Here is a 17407-nt window from a genome sequence, read left to right on the forward strand (position 1 = left end):
ATTTTTTTAAAATGAACGTTAATATTGGAGAACTATCGAGAACTAACGAAGAACTAACGATTGGTATATAGATATAAGCATTTTTATTCAAAAAAGTGTGCCCGCTGGAAATTCTATAACTGTGAAGTTAGCGTACCCACTTTGTATGCCTCGTAACTTTTTATTTTTTGAGAACTAACGTTAATATTGGAGAACTATCGAGAACTAACGAAGAACTAACGATTAGTATATAGATGTAAGCATTTTTATTCAAAAAAGTGTGCCCGCTGGAAATTCTATAATTGTGAAGTTAGCGTACACTTTGTATGCCTCGTAACTTTTTTATTTTTTTAAAATGAACGTTAATATTGGAGAACTATCGAGAACTAACGAAGAACTAACGATTGGTATATAGATATAAGCATTTTTATTCAAAAAAGTGTGCCCGCTGGAAATTCTATAATTGTGAAGTTGGCGTACCCACTTTGTATGCCTCGTAACTTTTTATTTTTTGAGAACTAACGTTAATATTGGAGAACTATCGAGAACTAACGAAGAACTAACGATTGGTATATAGATGTAAGCATTTTTATCCAAAAAAGTGTGCCCGCTGGAAATTCTATAATTGTGAAGTTGGCGTACCCACTTTGTATGCCTCGTAACTTTTTTATTTTTTGAGAACTAACGTTAATATTGGAGAACTATCGAGAACTAACGAAGAACTAACGATTGGTATATAGATGTAAGCATTTTTATTCAAAAAAGTGTGCCCGCTGGAAATTCTATAATTGTGAAGTTGGCGTACCCACTTTGTATGCCTCGTAACTTTTTTATTTTTTGAGAACTAACGTTAATATTAGAGAACTATTGAGAACTAACGAAGAACTAACGATTGATATATAGATGTAAACATTTCTCATCAGGAAACGGCGTGCGCTAGAACCCGGAAGTGTGAAGTTAGCGTACCCACTTATTATCGGCTATAACTTTTTTATTTTTTGAGAACTAACGACAAAATTTGGGAACTATCGAGAACTAACGATGAACTAACGATTGGAATGATCAAAAGTGGATACGCTAATATGGGTACGCCAACTTCACGGACCTGCATTTCCGGCATTTCCGCTCGGGCATTGTATACTGCTGGAGAGATAGACAGCAATTGAGATAAGACTTGTTTGAGTTGTTTCGCATGCACCCAACGTTTTTCGTTTTAAATCTTAAGTATTTATACTCTCCACATATTTATAATTTATTTTCCAGTTTTTAATGTGTTTGGATGTTAAATCTATTTCAAGCGTCTATATCAGATTAAGACAGAGGCATGTAGGAAATCTAAGGTTTATTTAAGTTTCTTTTCATATAATTATGTATTAGATTGAATGTATGGCCTACCTACTAACTATAAATATACCAATCTACTAGCAGAGTACCCGTCCTTCTTATGGGGTTGGCATATAAGTATAAAATGCTTATTGTAGTTATACCATGGATAAAAGGAGTATCTAGACATATATACTCAAGAGTTATACTCAAGCTTTGTGTATGCAATGGGGAAGGACACAGTTTGATAAAATTTGCTTCTTTAAATTTACAGTTTACATAAACATAGCCATTATGTTCTACCACTTCACCTAAACAATAGAGAAAAAAATTATAAAAATTCACAAAATATCACAAATTATTCATGAAATTAGAAACGTAAAGATAACACAATCCTACTTTGACATTTCTCATTGTGTATCACAGTTTTTTTTGCTGCTTAGTTCAAATTAGCTGTTTTCATAAATGCAAAATAAACGGTATCGGCAATCTGACACATACTTTCTCCCATTAGCTTGTCAACAACCTTTATCATAGGTAAGCGATGATAGTGGTAGGCCTATATTTAATAGGTAAAATCTCAAAAGTTTCATTAACTTTTGAACAGTAATTTCAACAGGAACTAGTGTACCTGTTGCTCGAAATCGAGCAATTGTCAAGTACCGGTATTATGCAGGAGTTATTTTAAAACTACAGTAATAACAGTCATAATTTTCGATGAGTTTAAAAGACCCGACTAAATGCTAAGGTAACTAATTGAAATACTCACGCTATTTAATACTGCTTTGAAATTATAAATAAACGTTTCTTGTAAAAATATTTTAGTATTTTTAGGACCCGGCCTTATTTTTTAGTGTTTACAAATGTTTCCCGACTTAAAGCTGATACCAGTAAACATTTCTTGCATCTGACTTTAGGTAGGTTTACTTTACCACTGTGACAACACGATGTGTATATTCTTCATGGTTTTTTTATTTACTTCCAAAACAAGTTGCTTAGCATAACTGGCAAAAATTATTCATCTCCCCAAGTGATTGCGTACCTGGATTCCTTACTGTGAGACTAGGCCTCTCCTCTACTCTTCTCATAAGTATCCTCCTGTCTTCAATATTTCTCCTTTAAATTCAAGACATTTTCTGTTCTTCCAACAAAACTGATTAACTGTTTGGATTTGTTTATAACCTCATACATTACAATCATAAATACTTAATCCAAAAAAGCTGGTGAGTTTATTTTTATGTACAGATGTTTTGTTTTTAAATTTGTTTTCAATGTAATTCTTACTAGTGTACATGTTGCTCGAATTCGAGCAATTACAAAGTATTACAGGAGTTATTTCAGATTGAATAACAGTCATATTTACAATGAATTTAAAAGAGTCAACTCAAATATTACCGTTGTGTAACTCAGACCCTGTTTATCTTCGTTATTGATAAACCTAAAGCATTCCGGACGGTTCTCTCCTTCTCAAAATGCCTCGCTGTACAGGCAACACAGGTCATTAATAGAGGGCCAATTGAGAACGAAAAGTCGTTTTGGGGTAGTGTAAGGGCGCATTTGTAACCAAATAGTTGAAGTTGTCCAGGTTCATGTTCAGACTGTTCTATTACGCGCCACTGTTCTGTAGTTGCGGTCGTTATCACGATTGCGCCTCCTGTCTATGTTTCGTTGTCGTTGCGTCGGAGACATTTAAAAGAAATAAACAACAAATAATAAACAAATTATAGCTACACAAAACAACGATAAATGCACAAATTTAAGTTACAATCATGCTAACACAATCCATCATAGCGACACAAAACAACGATAAATACACAAATTTAAGATACAACCATACTAACACGATCCGTCTTGGGGGTTATGTTTACACAAACTCAAATAGTAAATAAATGTACTCAATGTGTTTCATTGAATTGAAAAGTAAATAACAGCAATAAAATTATACAGCTGATCAAAATGTAAACAATTATGTTTTTCATAAGGATAACATGGGAACTTTTAAAGCCACTGGGGCAGAGCCCAAGGGACTTTTTCAAAAATGTAAGGTCAGTTTGCAAATCTACGCGATACGCTCTTTCCAATGAGACGTCAATGGATAAAATCGGTTAAGAAATGGCGGAGGAGTTCAACCGACAAACTTTCGTGTAGCGTATTAATTATATAGATGGGGGAAATGCAACCTTTGAGAGCGTCTCGTGCCCTTAAGAGCAATGGCAGAACGCCTAACAGAAAAATGGAAGAAACCTTTTTGTGCGACGTTAAGGGCCAGCAGCATGTGTCTAAGGAGGACAAGGAAGAAGTGGGAGGACTCTTAGAGAGTTTGAAGATAGGGCTGGAGTACCAGTTATTTATTAATTTAATAGCAAATGTTTTATTATTTTTCAATATCAAAATTGTGAATTATATTATTTAGTATTAAAAAAAATTACAGATGACTTAAATTAATTGATATATTTACATTCTTTCAAAATGTAAACATGGAAAATTTGGAAGGCCATGGGGTGTAGCCAAGGGAAATGTGAAAATTAAATGATATAATATTGCATTGTAATCCATTTGGGAGCTATGTTTCAAGTTTCAAGTCTCTAGCTCATCGGGAACTTTGTTTAAAATTGATATCAATATTTGTAGGAAAGCGACTAGCGAGCTAATAAAAACAAGCCTATGGGGCGTAGCACAAGGGAAATATGAAAATTAAATGATATAATATTGCATTTTCATCCATTTGTGAGCTATGTTTCAAGTTTCAAGTCTCTAGCTCATCGGGAACTTAGTATAAAATTGATTGCAAAATTTGTACCAGACAAGAAATAAGCGAGCTAATAAAAAACGTTTTAATATATAATTCTGAGCAATTTGCAGACAAAACTCTAATTTTATTTATGAAGATTTATTGTTTGTTTGTTTACTCTATTACTGAATTAATTATAATTATGAATCTTTGATTCTCAATTCTTATTACTGTATAGATGATGTTTGCATTACCACAAAGTTATTGGTTTTTGTTCTGTCACACTGTTCAATGCAAACACAAGGTTGCCTGCATATTCCAACCATGGTAAGTGTGTGTGTGGCTGTGGTGTAACTTATTCGGTTATAGGCTAGTTTGACTAGCCAGAAAACCGGTCTGACACTAACAATGACAGTTTTTTACTTTCCTAACCCTATTTTCACAAGGTCAGTTTGTGTGGTATATTTTCCAGGGTGGCTATTTCAGTGACATCCATATCCATGTTAATCAGACACAAGAACAAACACTGAAAATCTTCAAAAATATTGTTCAAAATGGTTCCTTGTGCTGGGAATATGTAAACACCTTACCTACCCTATGTTATAAAAATCTAAAATCGTATAACTCATTGAGCGAAGCTCTTATACGTCGACTCTTATGCATTTCGTAATACGCAATCCGCAATCTCCTCCAAGACGGCTGAAGTAATCATTTTCAAATTTTGCATGGTGATAAAGACCATATATCGGTGAGTGCTAACAACTATATGGCGTTAAAAAAAACCCTCTAAGGAATCCCCCCCACTGGCTCTAAAAATTTTTATGCAATCTTTATGGACGCAGTATTTGACACAAAAACAAAGACACAAGATCAGCTGTTGACATATTAAAGGACTTAACTGAAACGGCTACTTTAAAAAAGGTCATAGGTAAAAGGAATTACTGTAACTGTTATCACCGATATTAGAACAGAAACGGTATGGTTCATAAACATAAAAAATGACGTCACTAGCTTTTTATTATAATAATAGTTGTTTTATTACAAATCCAGTTATTTTATTATAATAAACCTTTTAATTGGAAGTCAGCTATACTTTTTATACTAAATAAATTGTTTTTAATTTAATTCCCTCATCAGTAGATTGAAATATATAAAAATAGTCACACAATGTCCACAAAATGTCAATATCAAGCAGCTGATTTGAATCCTACGTGGTGTTTTCTAGTTATGTTTAATTTTTTTACTCGTATTATGGATACTATAATAAAAAGTGTTCCAATAGTTACATGAATAACGAAACCCGGTTCTTATAAAAAAAAGTTGACCCATAAATTGAACTAGGTATATGTTGCTCGAAATCGAGCAATCGCAAAGAAGTACATAAAGGAGTTATTTAAAAACAAATAACTTGTTTAAGAACAAATATAAGTTATAAATTCCGATGAGTTTAAAAGAGTCAACTCAAAGATTACGTAACTAATGATAATACTCACAATGTACTTACCAGTTCAACATTTCTTGTAAATATTTTATCATGTTTCAAAAGCTGATCTGGCTTTTAGCATGGTGGAAGGAAAAAACATAGGTGTGCTATTCCCGTCATATTCTGACGTCACTTGGATTGCAAACAAAAGATCACCTGATTATAACTGTCAAATTGAAATTAGTATATGTATATGTTTTGATTTGGTTGTTATTGTTTTTATAATGTGTGTTTTTATAAAAAAAAAAATAACAATCAAATCAAAACAAATACATACTAATTTGACAGTTACAATCAGGTGATCTTTTGTTTGCAATACAAGTGACGTCAGAATATGACGGGAATAGCACACCTATGTTTTTTCCTTCCACCATGGGCTTTTAGTGTGTTGTAGAAATGTTTCCCACTTATAGTCGCAATAGGTTCTCCATGTTGGTCTTTGTCAATGATAATGTAGTTTGCGTGGTATCACCCATTGTCGCCAGTACGTTTACAAATTTCAGTCTTTATTTTTTAATAGCACCAAATAACCATTAACTACCTGATTTTCTGCATAACCTCTCTGTCACAATTTTACAATTAACATATGTTCTTCTTCTCACTTTAAATTTCTGACAACAGCTGGAGTTTCATAACAATGTTTGTTTCCCATGTTAATCTTATGGAGAAATACAAAGCTTTAAAGGGCCCCAGGTCCTCACTCTCTAATTATTTCCCTAAAAAGAAAGTTTCTTGCACAACTTCACGTTATGCTCTTTCCAATGACACCAAAAACATGTCAATCGGTTCAGTAATTTCGGAGAAGTAATTATCACAAAAAACCTGCTTGCGTATTTAATAAGTATATAGATTTAAAAAAATTAGGTACATCAATCTCCTTAAAACCAAATCACAAATCCTTCAATCACTCAAAAGTCACAATAAATCATTAATAAAAACACAAACATTAGCTGTTATAAACTTTAGAATATTGTTATGCCTTTTTAATAGTGTGTCATCAAAATATATAAAAAAACAACATTTAATTTCATATAATTTTATTCATTTCAGTACATCAATACAGGAATAGCGATCTATACTATATAAAGTTGGAAATGATTAATTTACCAAGTATCGAAATATAAGAAGGTTTCTACTGACTTATACAATCCCCGCCCGTAGAACAGGCACCCTGCTAGTTAAATATCAAGATATCTCTTTTTACCCAAGACAAGGTCAGTTAATGAAACATAATAAACAGTATTTTTTTTACCAGGCAGAAGTACAAACAAATATTAAAAATGTAAGAAAACATCTTCATAAAAACAATAAAATTATCTTAATTTAATAATCTAAATGAGAAAAAAATGTAAATACTGATGATGTTCAAAATAAATGTTAAACTAATCAACATAATGGATCCAAACTGATTTGTCTCCACTTCTTCAGCCTCCTCTCCCCCAACCTCCATGCCTCCATCGCCATCCACCCTGTTATCAGGCCTGGATATAACAGAACAAAAATTAATATTAAAAACAGTATTCTGAACAAAGAGTCTTTTTATGCATACTTCTATCATTATTTAATGTAGGCTACTCAGTGGCGTACTGAGGGGGGGGACGGTTTGCACCAGGCCCCACACCAACATAGGCCTCCAAATCAGGGCCGTATTCCCCTAACAGTGGACACTGCGATTGCCAAGGGCTTCGGCCTGGGAAGGGGACTCACTTGGGGCCTCAAAAGAATGCTTTTTCTCTTGGAAAATTAATTTTACCACAATCTGTTAGAATTAGGGGGTACAATAATCCAAGTTTGTCTTGTATTCTCATGATAGCCGAAAGCGTCTGCAAAGTTTGCGTGATCGAAATTTACGACAACCAGCGATCGCAGGTGACGATAATCAGGCCTCGCAACCGCGAAAGATGTTCACTATTGCTCCGAGGATGCCTACAATTTTAACCACTGGCGACCTTGGGAGATGAAGATGATGACCCTGCAATCACGATTTGGTCATTACCGAGGACAATATTGTTTAATTTTGCCACAATTGCAGTAATTGTTTGGATCAATATATAAGTGCCGACCCATATAACCCATTTTGTATAGGACAAAATATAATGTACAGAGTGTGGCAAAATTATCTGACAGTCTTCTTTGCTGCCCTGTCGGGCGAGTGACTGGCGGAAGGTGGTGGGGATAGGGGCGCTTCAAGGCCTACGTGCGGACATTTTTAGTTGCCATGGAGCTGGTCATCACTGAAACAGAAGAGTATTTTGAAGGCTTTTCAAGTTTGTAGGGTACTATTTGGACATAATTTGAACGAGGTTGGAGAAACTTTAATATAAGTGTATAGAGCTAAATAAAAGGAGATTATAGCAAAATAAATCAAATTTATCACAAAAAATTGTGTTATTCTATATTCTTCTAAGGTCTTATTGAACCACGCTTGTACTAAATACCTTATTGATGTATGAGAATTTTTATACTTGTTTCAACTGCTTCTGTTGACAGGGGCTTTTCCATTTGTCTTAAAATTATTGTTGTTTCAGTACTTACCAAATGTAAAAACTATGACATATTCAGAACAATTATAATTATGGTGTCAAAAAATATAGCCTACATTTCCTAAAAAACAAAAGCAAATTTTTGGGCACCTCTCGAGTTAAAATGCTGGTTAAATACTAGTAATTCAGGAGGGTTATGCGACATAGGCTTGGGGGCAATGGACACGGCCCTGGATTTATAAGTATTAAATTTAAGTAAATGGCAAAACTTACCATTAGTTAGTTCTCTTCAATCTTAGTCTTTACTTCACCCCATTCTCCATCTCCTCTTCCACTGACACCTCTCCCCTGTATTCTTCAATGTCGGAGGATATTAATTACAACGCCCCCATTTTACTGGTAGGCTTCAGTTCTGTACAGAAATATTGCAAAAAATAGTGTTATACAAATAATTTTAGTCCAACAAATAATACAAGTGTGTACACTCCTTTCTATATTTGCGATATTCAAATAGGTACAGCTAATAGGAAAATGTTTGAGCAAATCTGGGTCAAGTTAGTACAAATATTAGAATTTGTAACAATAATTTGGTTTAGACAAAATAAATTGGTTTAACTTGTTCGCTACCACAATTATATGGAATTTACGTTCGCATAGACCAGCGACGCAATTGTGCGTCGACTCGTTTCTCACAATAGACCACCGACGCATATTTGCGTCAGCTGATCACATTGAAATAGACTAACGACGCACACTTGCGTCGGTGTTCAATGTTATTAATCAGCGTATTTCCTAGCAACGGTCTATTTTAAAGCCCTGATTTTATCGTATCGGTCTAGAGGGATATCTGCCTCAAATGTGCATCGCTTGGTCTGTGGATATGACGATTGGTTACGTCACACAACAGTTGGCAATATTGTTGTTTACATTGTGCATTCCGCGACATCTCAGAACAGATGTAAACGTTATAACCTTTGCAGTTTTGGCGAGTGGTGGAGTTTCTTTATTTGTTTGTGTAAAAGCTTGAAACAACCAAATTTACAACGACGCTTAAACGTGTGTCGCCTGGTCTATTGAAACGGAAATGTAGGTAATCTTAATCTAGATTTCATTAAATAGACTGACCAACGCATATATGCAGCGTTTTAAAATTTGCTCAAAACGATAAATAAAAACAATATTTATTGCTTACTAATTCACTTAAGATTAATATGAAGTCAATTTGTCCATTCAAACGATATTTCTCTTTTGGTCTGTTGGCAATGTTATTCCTATATCACTTGGTCTGTAAGCAACGTCATGATCTTTTCAACACGAGGTTGGGATGGTCTTTTGGTCTGTGGGAGTGACCGGACCAACGCATATGTGCGTCGCTCGGTAGCGAACGTGTTAAACATTAATTATTTGTTATTTCCCAATTTGCAAAAATGCAAGCTCTAGCCTAATTAAGACACTTCCAAACAACATGTTTCGAGATGTATCCAAATACATTTTAAGTAGGGGCCTAGTTTTAAATTTGTATAAAAAAACTATAAATTTGCATAAAGATTATAATTAATTATCCTTATGTTCCACCAAAAACTATTAATAATAGTTAGTTTTGTGTAGGTAACTAGTGGGCGAAGTGGAACTTTGCTACACCTAAGAGAAATGTTTACGCACGAGCCGTAGGCGAGTGTGGAAAGTTTCTCAAGTGCAGCAAAGGCAGTTTGCACTTGTGTTACACACAATAAAAGGTTAAATTACCTGTGTCCGCCAGTCGATCCTTGTGCTGTGTCCTATTACAGGATATGCATTTCGGCAGAATAAACTGCCATCATCAGTCCTAATATAAGTCCTTGTTCTTCCCCATTGGGTGCGTCTTGAAGTTTTGAAACACGTACACGAACGATATTACACTTAGATACATTACGAATAAAACATAAAACACGGTAGGCCTACTTTTATTGAGCTATTACGGACATGTAGACGAGCGTCGGTCGTGTGTCGAGTCTCGACTGGGGTCAGACGTTACTTGCAGAGTTGACCTTTGTCCTGTCTCTGTCCTTTGTAGCTACAGGTGACGTTTCATTCAACTTTAACAATGCTTCGAATAATATGTTGGATTGTAGTGTACTTTTATCATTCAGGAGGTTGTGGGGGGTTGTTTTAGATGCTCTATAAATTTCATATTGCTCTAGTGATGTCATTACTCGACTTTTTCTACAAGTGTGTAAAGGTTTTAAATTTTCATTCAGGCTGGAATAACTGTGATTGCTGTCAATTAGGTGTTCGGCAAAATTGGATTGTTGTGTTAAACTATTTTTGGGAAGGTGTTCTTTAAACCTCTTAATAAATGGTCTGCCAGTCTGTCCAATATAGAATTTATTACAGTCACTGCATGTTATTTTGTATACTCCGGATTTATCACTCAGGTTTTTAACATTTTGTTGGGCTCTAGGTTTGAGGAGATTTTGGACTTTATAAGATGTTCTAAACGCTACAGTTTTTCCGTGTTTTTTTAAATTCATTTTTCAAAGTTTGGGTGATTTTTTCTCTGTATTCAACTGAGACGAATTCTGTTTTTAATTGAGGCCTCGGATCTGTAGTCTCTTTACTAATTTTCTTTCTATGTCTGCTGATTAATGTGTCGATGATGTTAGGATTAAATCCATTATTGACAGCTATATATTTGATGACATTTCTCTCATTCTCAAAGTTTGCGGTACTAAGTGGTACTGATAGTAATCTATGTACCAAACTATTGTAAGCTGCTAATTTATGTGCTAGGGGGTGGTGGGAGGTTTCATGGATGGTTGTGTCTGTTGCTGTAGGCTTCCTGTATATGTTGAATGAAATATTTTCTTCGTTTTTTATTAAAGATAAATCTAAAAAATTAAGTTTGTTGTCAGCTTCTAATTCAGTGGTGAAACCTAGTTTAGGATGAAAGCTGTTCATGTAGTTGCTGAAAAGTTGAAATTGCCTGTTATTGCCATCGTACAAGGTCACAATGTCATCCACATATCTGTAGTAAAAAATTATTTTGCTTTTGTACTTATTTTTGTCATTTTTCCACAAATGTTTATTTTCAATGTGGTTTAGAAAAATTTCTGCAAGAATGCTTGATAGGGGTGACCCCATCGCAAGTCCTTCATTTTGAGAGTAATATCTATTGTCAAACTGGAAATAATTTTGGTTTAATACGGTTCTTAGTAATAACATTAGTTCATTGATTTCTTCTGTGTTTAAATTGGATTTATTTTTTAAATTGTCTTGTAGGATTTCTAGTGTTTCACTGACAGGAACGTTGGTGTATAGGCTACTTATATCTAATGAAGCTAACGTATATCTTGGGTTCAATTTGATGGTTCTTATTTTATTGATTAGATCTAAACTATTTTTCAGGCTGTGGCTGTTTTCTCGAACTACATGTGTTTTGACGATGCATTCTAGTTTTTTGGCTAATTTGTAAGCTGGAGCGGGCATGTAATTAACCAGGGGTCTAATTGGGTTGCCTTCTTTGTGTAGCTTTGGTAGGCCTTTTAGGCGGGGAGCTTGGGGGATCGACTGGCGGACACAGGTAATTTAACCTTTTATTGTATGTCTTACCGATCCGGAACAACAACAATATAAAATTGTGTTACACATTATATTTTCCCTAAAGTTACCATAAAACATATAAATAATTAGTTGTTCAAACTCTGTTCAACACTAAATGCAAATGATTCAGTTTGGATCAGTTTCTATGGTTGTCGATATTATGGAACCCACCCAAATATGGACAGTAGCTAGGACATAAAAATGTTCCTTTCATTTATGATAACCCAACCTAACATAACCGCCGCAAAGCGCTGTATAGCCTATCTGTAGCCTCCGGATAATACTTACCAAAGTACCGATTTGAACTTTGAATAACTTAGTTAACAAACATAGCCTAGAATCTATCACAAAGGGGAAAGAATGTTGACTCACCTCACTTAAGTTATGGTTAGACCAAGGAACATTATCACGGCAGTATGGTAATTGCCTCCAGGGTCCACAACTCTGGTCTCTCTTTCTCCCTCATCTGCAGTGATGTCGATGGCAATGTCGTCCAGAAAGGTTAGTCCTCTTAACTTATTGGTTCAAGACAATATTTAAAATAGAGACCAATTTGGGTTCAGGTCAAATTACAGCCTTTGCTCCAGGATCATCTATAAAATTAACATTGATGTCATGAGCAATGAATTATATAATCCAAGTCTAGTCTTACACCAAATACAAACAGCTCTAGAATATTTGACAGCACATAATTTTACGTCCTACACTCATTCCAATGAATATATTTCTTTAACCCTTCCAGGGCTAAATTAAATGAGGGGCTGGAGCTTAATTATTTTTGGCCAAAAATCAAAAACTAAAGTGGTTGTGTTTTGTATTTATGTCACATGAAATAATTCATGGATCATAGAAATATTTTCCTTAGGGCTGAACTAATTTTTGTACAAAAGTTATGAAGAAAATAATATTTGATTTGACGGATATATCCGTCTTTGACCCACAAAAAACATAAGGTGGACGGATATATCCGTCCGCCGCCCTCAGTGATAATCACAAAATATGAACACTGCCAATAATCTTGACTATTCTTGTGGGCGGCAGACGGATATATCCGTCAACCTTAGGCTATTCCTTCCCTTGTTTTATTTTTTATCCATAAAAATGTGTCTATAATTCTGAAGTAAATCTAAACCACTCAGTTCAACTCCTGTGTCCTCAATCCCATTCCCCGCTAAGACTTCCACTAGGCCTACGTAAAGGCTGTTCTTCAGGTTCATCATATCCATCACATTCCATATTATTATTTTCACTGCCAAGTATAAAACCCCCCTCAGACATACTTTTATTACCGGTAAGCATCTCAATTAGGTATATCTTCAAATTTCAGATGGTTTGCATTAGTAACTTTAGCTCAAAACATAAAAATAATGTACCAAACATAAAATGTAAACATCACTTACTATCAACCATGTGTGAAGTGACAGCAATATTTACTTACGCACACTGTATTGTGCAAAATAGCCGAAACTGCTGCGGCAATTATTATTGCCAACCACAAAAACAAAATAACCCATTTATAATGCAGTGTAATGTTTATTACCCTATTATAAACATTGTATATCAATTAGTTTTTTGGACGGATAACTTCCGTCTTTATCCCAGAAAAGAAATTTCTTGGGACGGATATATCTGTTTTCAGCCCGGAAAGTAAACAAAGATTGACGGATATATCCGTCCATAGCCCTGGAAGGGTTAATACTTTCTTTCTTATTACTTGGCGACCATACAAAGTAGGTACTGTACCGTATTTTAAGCCAAGTATGAATGGAAATGAGTGTAGGATCAGGATGAGTGGCACGATCTTGTAGTCTTGTTAGTGACTAAGGCCGACATTCCTTAGACACAGCTGTTAATTAATAGCCCATACAGCTAATGGCAACTAAGGGACCTACGGTTTATAGTGGAATCCGAACCACATTATTGCCTTGGTAGGCTATATACGAATTGGTCTAATTATCAGGATAGTACTGCGGATAGTCGTAGTACTCACTCGTGCGGACGTTAATCCACACCAGGGAGTATCGCATCCACAGTGCATGCATAAGCAATTTGTGATTTGTGATTCGTAGATATCCACAATTCGTGACCTCCTAGTAGCTGGATTACAGGACGACGCCACCCGTCCCAGTCATATTGATTATTTCATTCAATAAACTTAGGCCTAGGCCTATATCAATTTTGGGTAATGTTAGGGTAAAACCTAACCTAACTAACGGAATGAAATATTCAAAATAGTCTATGTATTAATATCTTTCATTTGAATGAATGTAGGACATAAACTAAAGTGCAGCCAAATATTTTTACATAAACAAATTCTTAAAGTTTACATTGGGTCAGTGGGAAAAAGAGACAATCCTAATAGCCTAGGGATAATGCCTATTCAAACATTTGCTATGTACAATATTGCTTGATGATCCAGAATTAGCCTACGAATAAGCTGTAAGGTAAGTTATCTTAGGTTCTTGTTGGTGACTTACCTAAGTTAGTGTCTGGTAGGACTACTTAATGTTATTAAGTTATCATGTTGATTAAGTTTTGTATCCTATAAAAATTAACTTATTTCACATTATTCCTTAAAAACTATTGTTTGTAACACTCGAGTCATCTATTTTCTTGTTAACAAGGAAAGAAATAAAAAAGATAAATATTTACAATATAAAAGTTTTTAGTCAATCCCAGCCAGCTTGAAGATGTCCGTCGGAATTCGCAATTCGGAATCAAATATTGCGACTCGTGAGTTGAGGAACTGAACGATGAATTAGAACAACTCCTTTTCAAGAGTAGCTCCGAAGAACGGGTGCTTGTCGATATACTGGGACTATTTCAGTGTCGACAAAATGAAACTATTTCATTGTCGACAATATGGGATGTCGACAATTTGTGGTGTCGATCATTTGCGACGTCGGTTATTTGGGATGTCGGTTAAGTGGGAATATTCCAGTGTCGACAAACTGGGAATAATTCAGTTTCGATCAATTTCTACGTTTGTCGATATTATGGAACCCACCCCTTCAAATTGGTACAGCCATCGATGTATATAACCTAACATGTCAGGTTATATCGGGTACAGCTGTAACGAACCATAACTTAATTCAAGGAATGAATAACAGTTACAGCTGAAAGCTGTGAGAATTTAATACACATCAGAAGTAACAGTTACCTCGGAAAGTGCTCCAAGAGCTTTCTGCGCATGCGCACCTCTGCCCGTGGGTACAGAACGTCGAGTGTAGTGTGTTCCTGTTCCTGTACCTGTTGATGTTGACTCAGACACTCGACGTTCTGTACCCACGAGCACCTTCGCCTCCACAGAGCTCTTGGAACACTTTCCGAGGTAACTGCTACTTCCTATGTGTATTAGCTTCTCACAGCTATCCGCTGTAACTGTTATTATTCCATGAATTTAAGTTGTGGTTACAGTTGACAGCGACAGCAGCAGCTGTACCAATTTGAAGTACGTCTACGCCTACGTGATTAAATAATAAATTCAACTTGGACAATGTAACTACGAAAATGGTTATTTTTATTGGGGAAAATAAAAATAGTAAATAGATCTATGAATATGTAAAATGTTTTATGCTAGAAATTATGTTTACATCACAGTGTTTTAGGCGAATTTCCCAATAGGGGAGTAAGTTAGCTATGTAGGTGGCACGGTAAGACCTAGACCCGGGACCGATTTCCTTTTTCATTTTGATGTCCCCAGAGGCCAAAAACACCAATTTTGATGACATTTCGGTTTGAAGTTGTAAAGGTGGGACAAACTTAAATGAGTTTACTAACCAGCATGATCGGATCATGGGAACGGGCTTTTATGGGATAAGTTTTTCTGATTTTTGACCCACAAAAGAAAAAATTCCGAATTTCTCTCTAGACCCTTTTAAAGAGCTTAAAAAAAATAAATAATTTACTTAGTAGCCTACATATATCAAAGTTGTTTTGTACGGTTAATGGTAACGGATAACATTCAAAAAATTGTAAACTTCCTGATTTTCTTCCTTGTTCACATGGGAAACTATATTCCCATGTGATTCTTATGGAGAATATTTTAAACTGTTGTTTGCTTGTTTATGGACATATTTTAATCAAACTTGGCAATTTCTTTTTTATTTTATACTAAGCTAAGTGTAGTGGCACCACACTATTAATATTTTACTAAAAAACACACTTTATTAGTTTCTTTGTAGCATCAAACCTAAGTACTCGAACCTAATGTTATAGATTTGATTGAAAATCAATCTAGACAAATGGAAATTCGCTTAGTCGGCAGGTTTGCTTGGTTGGCGGGGGGAGGTTTTCTTGAAGAGTAGGCCTATTTTAATAATTAATTGTTACTCCCATTAATTAAGGTAGTTAAATTATTAATTTATCGTCACTCTTTACAATCCACAATTGAATTAACTGTGACTAGTAATAAATATTTTAATTAAATATATAGGCCCTATACATTTTTTTTTTTTTTTTTTTTTTGGTAGGAAGGTGTGAATGCATTTACGCACACCCTTGCTCCTGCAAGGGTAGTGTGGGACTAACAGAAACAGACTACCCACTAAACACACCTCCCCCCTCCCTCTAAGATGGCTGGGGAGGGCGGTCACAGCGTAGCAGGATTTGGTCATGATTTTCCGCAGCCTTTGTGAGCTGACTCTGTGAACAAGAGAAATTTTACGAACAAATTCTTTCTTAAGCATTAAGAACAGTCAGTAATTGTTTACCTAGACTTTATCCTTTGCAATTTTTTCCTTTGAAACATATAAAATTATTTTTTTATAAAGATAGAAGACCAGAAAATATTTGTGAAGCAAGAGGTAATAAAATGGGGTTTTCTTTTCTTTTAGGCATTGTACAAATGCAGTGGGCATCGTCAATATATACAACTTAGCCTAAGGAAAACCATGCAAACAAAGCACTCAAAATAGGTCTGCCTCACTAATTGGAGATATAAACAATCAGGTCGCTAGGGCCTATCGTATTTCTTGAAGGAAATAATAATAAAGAAATTTGTCTATTGTCTATGTCACTTTTAAGCGTATTTCTAAGTAAAAGATAAAAGAGACATGTAGGGATAAAAGAGTGTCAGAAAAAGTAATATTGGGGTGAGGGGATGGTATAAAAACGGAAAGTAAATAAAAGATACATCTAATAACACTTATAACATATATTTACACTTATACTGTTAACTCACAAGACGGTAGATATACTGTACATAAAAGATGGTACGGTAAGTGCCGATCCATCTTTTATGTATATTTACCATCTTGTGAGTTAACAGTATAAGGGTAAATATATGTTTTAAGTGTTATTAAACGTAACTTTTATTTACTTTCCATAAATTTAATAACACGTACAAAGCTGATCAAGAAGTTATTTAGTATAACATCCAAAAAAATTACAAAATACAAGATCGGGTAAAGGGTGGGAGTAGCCAGGTAACAAGGTAGGTAAATAAATTAACGTTAGGTTAGATTATTGTTTATGTAAAAAATAACCTAGCCTACAACATAACATTACCTTATGTGGTCGTTATCACCTCTACAACAGAAGAGCACCTCTTTAATCTCAAATGCTTTTCCGAAGAAATTATTTAATCGTAATATATTCTTAGAAATTTGTTTTGAGTGACATATATCTTCCTAGAGGAAAAAATTGCAGGTCTAGGCAAACAATTAACGAACAGTCATAAGGCATTCCTGCCAGGATTCTCCATATCCTTCTGTAAACAAGATAGAGGAATTTCACATATATACATAAATTTCTTAAGCATTAAGAACAATCAACTAAAATAAAGAATACATGCATAAACTAGGCTCTACCACCTAATTTGAAAACTCA

At 34.8% G+C, this 17407-nt stretch overlaps 1 long non-coding RNA gene across 1 annotated transcript; it reads right to left on the reverse strand.

Moving 5' to 3' along the window:
• Positions 1-7930: 7930 nt before the first annotated feature.
• Positions 7931-14184, reverse strand: LOC128987619 (uncharacterized). The gene is made up of 3 exons (XR_008490256.1): positions 14056-14184; positions 11951-12171; positions 7931-8411 (listed from the first exon to the last, which is right to left on the reverse strand). It is a non-coding gene; the product is annotated as an uncharacterized LOC128987619 (long non-coding RNA).
• Positions 14185-17407: the final 3223 nt, after the last annotated feature.

The sequence above is a fragment of the Macrosteles quadrilineatus genome, unplaced genomic scaffold, assembly GCF_028750875.1.
Source record: "Macrosteles quadrilineatus isolate MER2022 unplaced genomic scaffold, UCM_ALF_1.0 Scaffold_2__2_contigs__length_208266976, whole genome shotgun sequence".
NCBI classification, from domain to species: Eukaryota; Metazoa; Arthropoda; class Insecta; order Hemiptera; family Cicadellidae; genus Macrosteles; species Macrosteles quadrilineatus.